This window comes from Gavialis gangeticus, unplaced genomic scaffold (genome assembly GCF_001723915.1).
Source record: "Gavialis gangeticus isolate Ggan-Ray unplaced genomic scaffold, GavGan_comp1, whole genome shotgun sequence".
Taxonomy (NCBI): domain Eukaryota; kingdom Metazoa; phylum Chordata; order Crocodylia; family Gavialidae; genus Gavialis; species Gavialis gangeticus.
This window is the reverse complement of record NW_017729003.1, coordinates 19,209,116-19,216,372: the sequence shown is the minus strand read 5'-3', so window position 1 is coordinate 19,216,372 and position 7,257 is coordinate 19,209,116. Positions and strand designations below refer to the sequence as shown.

The 7,257-nt window shown below is 45.1% G+C and overlaps 1 long non-coding RNA gene across 1 annotated transcript in view; it reads left to right on the top strand.

Annotated features, from left to right (window-relative positions):
* Positions 1 to 3,749: 3,749 nt before the first annotated feature.
* The window catches only part of LOC109291046, a 15,454-nt gene continuing 11,946 nt past the window's right edge, over positions 3,750 to 7,257 (top strand). The window contains exon 1 of the long non-coding RNA XR_002095747.1: positions 3,750 to 3,945. This is a non-coding gene — a long non-coding RNA (uncharacterized LOC109291046). The remainder of the gene's footprint in view (positions 3,946 to 7,257) is intronic.

Here is a 7,257-nt window from a genome sequence, read left to right as displayed (position 1 = left end):
GCTGTTTGGAGCTCTGCCTCCCCTTATACTCTTTCCATGTGCCAACCAGTTTGCCATAGTGATGACCTACTTCTAGGCAGTGAGCCGTATCCTCAAGCCCATGTGGGAAACACTCAGTCCTGAGTTGGCACTTTCAGGGCTTTCATGCTGATGGCAGTGCTGACGACCCTGATTGACAGCTTGGATGTCGGCTTTTCACCAAATAAAGGCTTTCAAATCAAATCATGCCCTAGCCCCCAGTCTAACTATAACTAACAGCCAACCCAGTCCTCCTGGGCCTTTAAGTGAATTTTGCCTTAGCTCAGGGATTCTCAGACTTTGTGCTACTGCAACCCTGAGGTCACTGGATGGCAGTAGCAGGGGATGGGGAGCTTGTATGAGGCAGCTGCTGCCGCCATCCACCACTCCATGAAACTGATGCATGTCACTTCCCCATGATGCCGTGGTACCCCCCTGGGAAGTTTGAAGCCCATTTTAAGTTGCTTTGACCCCCTGGGGGGTTGTGACCCACAATTTGAGAACCCCTGCCTTAGCTCTCTCTCCTTTCAGTCTGGGTCATGGTTGCCCAGTTACATACATTCACCCAGCAATGTCCATGTTAGCAATTCGAGTCCATCCCTCCAGGGAAAATAAGTCCCATAGCACAACTCACATGTCCCAATGTGATGTTAGTTCCTTAGCCCTCTTTGGGTTGTGGGCATCATGCAGAGAGGGTCAGGGCTCTGTTCCTCTTCCTGGTCCCAGAGTTCCTCCCCAGCCTCAATGCCTTTGCCACTGATTCAGGCGTTCATGTTTCTGGTGTCCTGGGTACCAGAGAGGACCCTAGGCAAAGCTCCTTTCCCCACCATGGCACCAATGTCAGGGATCACATGCCCAGCACTGTGCAGCATGGGACTGGGCTTCCATGCCATCTCCGCTGTTCTCCTCCTTGCTGGCACTGGACTTCCAGTTATATTAGCAGCTCCTGCATCCTTCCATATGTGGAGTGAGCAGGAACAGATTGCAGCAGATACTACACTTGCTGCCTTTCTGCTGCTGCCACGGTTGCCACCACTCATGCAGGTATGGGGGGACATCTCTAGCCCCCACTAGGTTGCTGCTTAAGTTTCCCACACTACCCTGTGGGCTTTTAGGGGGGCTTTTTCCCCTAGATCACCTTCCAATGGGACTTCTTGCTCCCACAACCATGCTCCAGCAGACTTGATTAATTGAGTCTGCTCTGACACACTGTAATTACAACGTGTCAGAGCAGCATCTCTGCACTTGTATAGGCAACCATTCTGACTTGTTAGCAAGACACTGTGTGCAATGAGATATGTTTCAGGGACTTTTTTGTATGAAGTAAATAAGTGACAGATTCAACCACTAAGAAGTCTAAGTATGGGAATTTTAACTTTGAAAGAGCACAAGAAAATACAGAATAAAATTATTGGCCCAGCCTTTAGTTCCCATATGAGCTATATCAAATGAAATTGCATCAGAAATTATAGCAGTGTTGTTCTCCATTACAGTTATGGTTGTGTCAGCATTTCTACTATAAACCTACATTTTCAAGGATTTAACACATTGCTATAAAAATTCACATTGAGCTGGAACTTGTATCATGTATCCTATGTCATGGCATAGAGGCATGTTTTAATAAATCTGAAGAAAAATCCATTCAAAGTTATAATAAAGGAAAAGGGCTCAAAGGCTTCATGCTTACTATAACTCAAAATCAGCTTCGAGCTATTGCATACTCTGTATTCTCTAACTCAGAATCTATCTACTTTCTTATAGTGAATAATATCCATGTAGCAGACGTGCCTGGTGTCTGCAAAATGTATTAGTTTACAGTGCTGAATATTTTGGAAAAGAACCAGTTAAAACCAACAACCTTATTTCTTCTATACAAACAGAGTGGTTTGCTGCTTGACTATGAACAGACCCAAGTATGGAGAGCCTAACTTAATTAACACTAAAGCCATTCTGGATTCAGTAGAATTATGCAGTGATAGAGATGTACTAACTGTAATCAGGATATATGTTGGCAGGGTTTTTTTTTGTTTGTTTTTAAGTGTAAAACTACTTGCTACAATGGACACAATGCAAATTGAGAAAATTAAGTGGAATGATAGAATATATTAGTTGCAAAACCATCTTTGGATTGACTCTCATGGTATTTTGAACAATTTTTTTCTCTTTGTGATGTACAAAAAGTATGCAGAATTGGAGGACTTTAGTGAAATTCCTTTTAATGAAGTTCCACACATCATTTTGCTATTAAGAAATTAGTAAAGATTCAAACAGTTTGCTTCTGTGAGACTTTCAGTCTTGGAATCTTGGAAAAGGTCAAAGTTTGAAGAGATATTCAAACCAAAGCCACACACATATTTGTTTGGCATGTGCCAAGTGGTTAGTATTCGCTTCAGATTCAGATTTGGCCAATTCAGGGGACAGTGATTTGATTTGGTGATTTGATTCACTGTCCCAAATCAATTCAGCCAAATCTGATTCAGAGATTCAGCTGCTGCCAAATTAGTTGAATCTCTGAATCACACTGGCCCCATCCCTCCCCCGCTCTCCCAGCCCTGACAATGGTTGCCCCCCCCCAGCTCTGGCCCTTTAAGAAAAAAAAAATCCCCCACTCACTGGTTCCTGCCTGGTGGGGGGGGGCAATCCTCACTTCCCCCTACTGCCCCATGCCATGTGGAGGGCTCTGCATGAGCCCTCAGAAGCTCTGAGGCTGCTGCAGGAACCAGTGAGTTTGTTTGTTTTCCTTAAAGGCCTGGAGCTGGGGTGGGCAGGGCAGCCATGAGAGGGGGATGGGAGAGTGGGTGGGGGTTGGGAAGCTTATATTAGAGCCCCCCATGCAGCGTCAGGCAGTGGGGATTGCCCCGTCACCAGGCAGCAGCCAGTGAGTAGGGACTGTTTTTAAAGCACTAGGAGCTCGGGCTGGTGGGCCTGGCAGAGGTCACTCTGTGGTCCCCTTCCCCCTCCTCCACAGTGCCCTCTTCCCCGCCCCCTACTTACCAGCTCAGAGTCTGGGTCCAGCTCCCTGCTGCAGTGGGTGCGGGCTGCCCAAATCACTGAAGCTTTCTGAATCTTTTCAGAATTGATTCAGAGAGCTTCCAATCAATTTGGACCTTTTAATTGGTCCCCTGACTTGATTCAGATTCGGAGATTCGGACACCAAATCAGGCTGAATCTCCTCGCAATTGAATCAGCACCTGAAGCTTTGCACAGCCCTAATATTTGTGACTTTAGTGTTGTATGCTGAAGATGATCATAGCGAGTGGATTCATAACTTTTACCAATACTTGCAAAGTGTAGAACTGATCAAAGTTTGGAATGACCTTTCAGCAGTAATTTTGATTTTTCTACACATAATTTTATCCCAAATGGAGAGAAAAAATTGAAATATAAAAAAAAAGACTTAAAAAATTTGCAGTCAAAATCCTGGCTTTCATTAACATCAAGCTATAATCATGCAAGCCATGATGGTACCTCATGTGTCCAGGCTCCCACACTTATTTGGGATAATGCATTGTAATAAACTACACCAGAGTTTGTTGGTTTGGGTGCCATGTTTACACGTGTGCCCAGGACAGAAGCATGTTGAGCCAGGTAGGAGCAGCCCTGGCTGTCAGAGGGCCCAGGGAGTCAGTCTAACAGCTTGGGGCTGCTCCAACCCAGCTCAATGTGCTGCAGAAGGGCTGTAGGGGGCACAAAGGTGCTCTAGTACAGGGCTAGCCAGCAGACAGCCCCTGCACTGAAGCACCTTCATGCCCCAGCCAGCCCCGTCAGTGTACATATGTATTGCAGCACACTAAATGATGCAACTGCAGGATAAGAATTTTGTTTACAAGTACCAACCTATGACAGAGTTTATAAATTTACTGTGGCCTAATAGGGCCACATGTGTAAATGCTGAGACTTCTGCAGAGCTAATTATGCAACTCCACAGTTAACATCTCATGTAGATGCACTTTCTGGTGATTCAGTCAGGTTCTTTGATACATTATTTTTGACCAGCTCAAACCAGAACTCCCCTGAAATTTAATATTGAGCTGACTCAAAACAAAACATTGTAGATTAGATCAACAGATTAAATAAGTTGAATGCAAATTGAATTGACCCTAAACTGTTTCATTTTTCTGTTGAAAAATAAGTATATAGTGCAAAAAGGGGTAGTAGAGATAATGTTCCTGAAAAAAATTCTGATTTTTGTGGAAACTGCATTTTTGGAAATTCCCTAACTAGTTCTAGATTTACTATGGTAACTGATTTTTGGTCATATTATGACTGACAGATTATAATGGTACAATTTCCAAAGCCACTTTGTAATAACAATACTAAAAATAATTTGTCAAGTTAAAAAAAGAAGAAAAAACGTAATATAGATGAATGGACTTCTGATCTAATTTTGTATATTTGCTACATACAACCATAAAATCTACATAACAACCAAATTGTGTATTAGTACATTTCAAAAAGATTTTGACAACGCTTTGTGAGAACAGTATATGAAAAAGAGTCTGGATGAAGCTGGCTAATAAAAATGTCTAACTGCAAATATCCCTTGCATCTTTAAGGATAGACTTACCTCAGGGAGGTTCAATTTCTTAGTGGTTGGGGACCACACCAATAGGGGCCATGGCCTCCCTCACCATCCTACCTTTAGGCTCCCCCAGCTTTGCATAGACGGGTGCCCCAGCCCCTCCCTCCCTATTGCAATGTACACATGCAGGTAGTCCTCCCTCACCACTGCACCATGTAGACAGGTGAGTAGTGACCCCCCCCACCTCATTGGTTGTAGACTTCCTTGCTGAACCACAACACAGATTTCTTTGGCACTGCAGGCTGCATTGAGCTATGCCACCCTTTCTTTGGGTGGGAGCAGAATGTGAAAACCAATTAAGGGAGCAGGAGCCTGGAGACCTTGGCAGAAGTCAAAGTAATGAGGGGTGTGGTGGCCAACTGGAGTCCAGGGGCCACAGATTAACCTCTTGTGGGCCATATGCAGGCCACAGTCTGCTTGTGAAGTGTATAACTTATTTTGGATACCTGAATTCCTCTCTAGATGTAACTGTGAAATTTCATTATAATATTTGGAAAATTGTGCACCAAATTAAACCCCCAATGATATTAATACAGGTTTTCCCCTCACAAGATTGTATGTTATTACTCTAATGTTTTAATTATAGCGTAACTCAATCACTAGAGAAGGGATGAATTACCTTAGAAAATTCTGTGCAATTTTATTTAGATGGGAAATCAAGAGGTCAGAGATACAGACCAGCATTCACACCTGGGAACTAAGAAGATAAGAACTGCCATATTTAGGTCAGAACAATGTTTTTTTTAGCCCAGTATTTTGTCTCTGACAATGGCAAGTAGTAGATGCCTTACAGCACAGATAGAAGTGACTTTTTTTGCATCATGTGGTACCTGAAAGCAATCTACAGCTGTGACCTAACACATAAGCATGACTGCAGAGTGCTTCTAATATGACTGATTGCATGAAAAGTTAACCCTTGTCCAATCACATAACAGATTAAGGTGTTCTGCTATAGGCATTTTTTTCATGCAAGGGTGGGGTTGTCAGTGGAGAGGAAGTGAAGGGAGCAACAGCAGCTGTGGGGCTGCTATGCCCAGCATGAGCTGGGGGTAGGGGTGGAACAGATCCCCTCACCTCACAGTGCCTGCTAGCTACCTCAGCTGGAGTATTCAGGGGATCTGGGCAGGCCCCTGAAGTGAGGGGGTCTCTGGCCAGCTCTGGCCAGGCCTTTTGAGAGTGGCAACAGTAACTACTGGGCAAGCCTGGCCTGAACTGGAATGGAGCCCCCCTCACCTCAGAAGGTCTGGCTGGGCTCACCCCAATGCCCCTGCCAAGGTAGATTTTAGGTAAGGGGTTCCATTTCACCGTCCACATCCAACTGAGGCTGTGCAGCCCCACAGCTGCTGCTGCTACTCCCTTAACTTCCTCTCTGCTGAAAGCCCTAAAGCTTGGGAGGGGAGGGGTGAGGGAGGCTAGGGAGAGGAGTGATCCTGGCCAGAAGTCCTGCCTGCTGGCCAGGAGAACTGGTTCAGGCAGGCTTGATTCTCTCCAACCCAACAGGCAAATGTCTGTTGGGTTAGGGAGGCACTCTAACCCATGATGCTTTATATTAGGGCTGTGTGAAATGGAAGCATTTCATTTTGACCAGCGTTTCAACATTTTGACAGAACAGTGTTTTGTTTCGACTTTTGTTTTGAGTTGAAATGGCTCTTCTAGTTTGTTTCATCAAAACGTTTTGCCGTTTTGACCCTGTTTCAATTTTTTGCCCATAGGATATTATGGGGAAGGTTGAAACAGGCTATAACTTTGTCATTTTTAGCCAGAACTGGATGAAACTTCCAGGAATTGTAGCCTCTTCTTAGGGAAATGAGGCATGCCAAAATTCAAGAAGATAGATGCAGGGGGTTCAGAGAAACTGCACCTCAAAATCTTGAGAGGAAAAACTCATGTCACTTGTATGTGTGAAGCCACCGTAGCGTCAAAACTGCAGGCTTGCTAGCCCCTGCTGTGGCCACAAAGCCTGATAGCTCTCAATGAGATAGGTGCTGTGGTACTCAGGGTTCTGGGCCCATGCACCTCTGGTTGTGGACAGGCAAAACTCATGACATGGGTGCTTGTGACACTGTGTCTGGCTTTGGGCGGGGGGGAACCACTGCAGGCCTGGCTGCCAGGCCCTGCTGCGGCCATGAAGTCTGCCAGCTCTCAATCAGATAGGGGATGTGGGGCTCGGGGCTCTGCGGCCCTGTGCCTCTAGCTGTCAACAGGCAAAACTCGTGACATGGGTGCTTGTGACACTGTGTGTGTTCAGGTGCGTCCTTCCTGGTGCTGGGGCCTCTGCACAACACAGCAGTGTGCCCCAGTGAGGTCTCCTCCTCCCCTACAGCCTCTTCTCAGTCCACCACTGTAAATGATGGCAGGTGAAAATAATGTAGCTGGCTCAACAGCAATAGAACAAGCAGAATCTAAGGTAGCCAAATGGAACTGTCACAGAGCCTTCTTGTTATAAAGGAATTGGCAGCAAGGAGTAAAGATGTTGTGTTGGATATATGTTACTCATGGTGTGTGTGATAGCTTATCTTGTGTTTTTATGTTTGTATTGTTATTATGAAAAAATGGAATAGTTAGAGAAATTTCTCTTAAGAAGATTTCAGGTTGAAAAACCCTTTGTCAGGCTGAGAAAGTACCTGCAGTTGGTGTGTCTCCTGGTCCTAGATGGA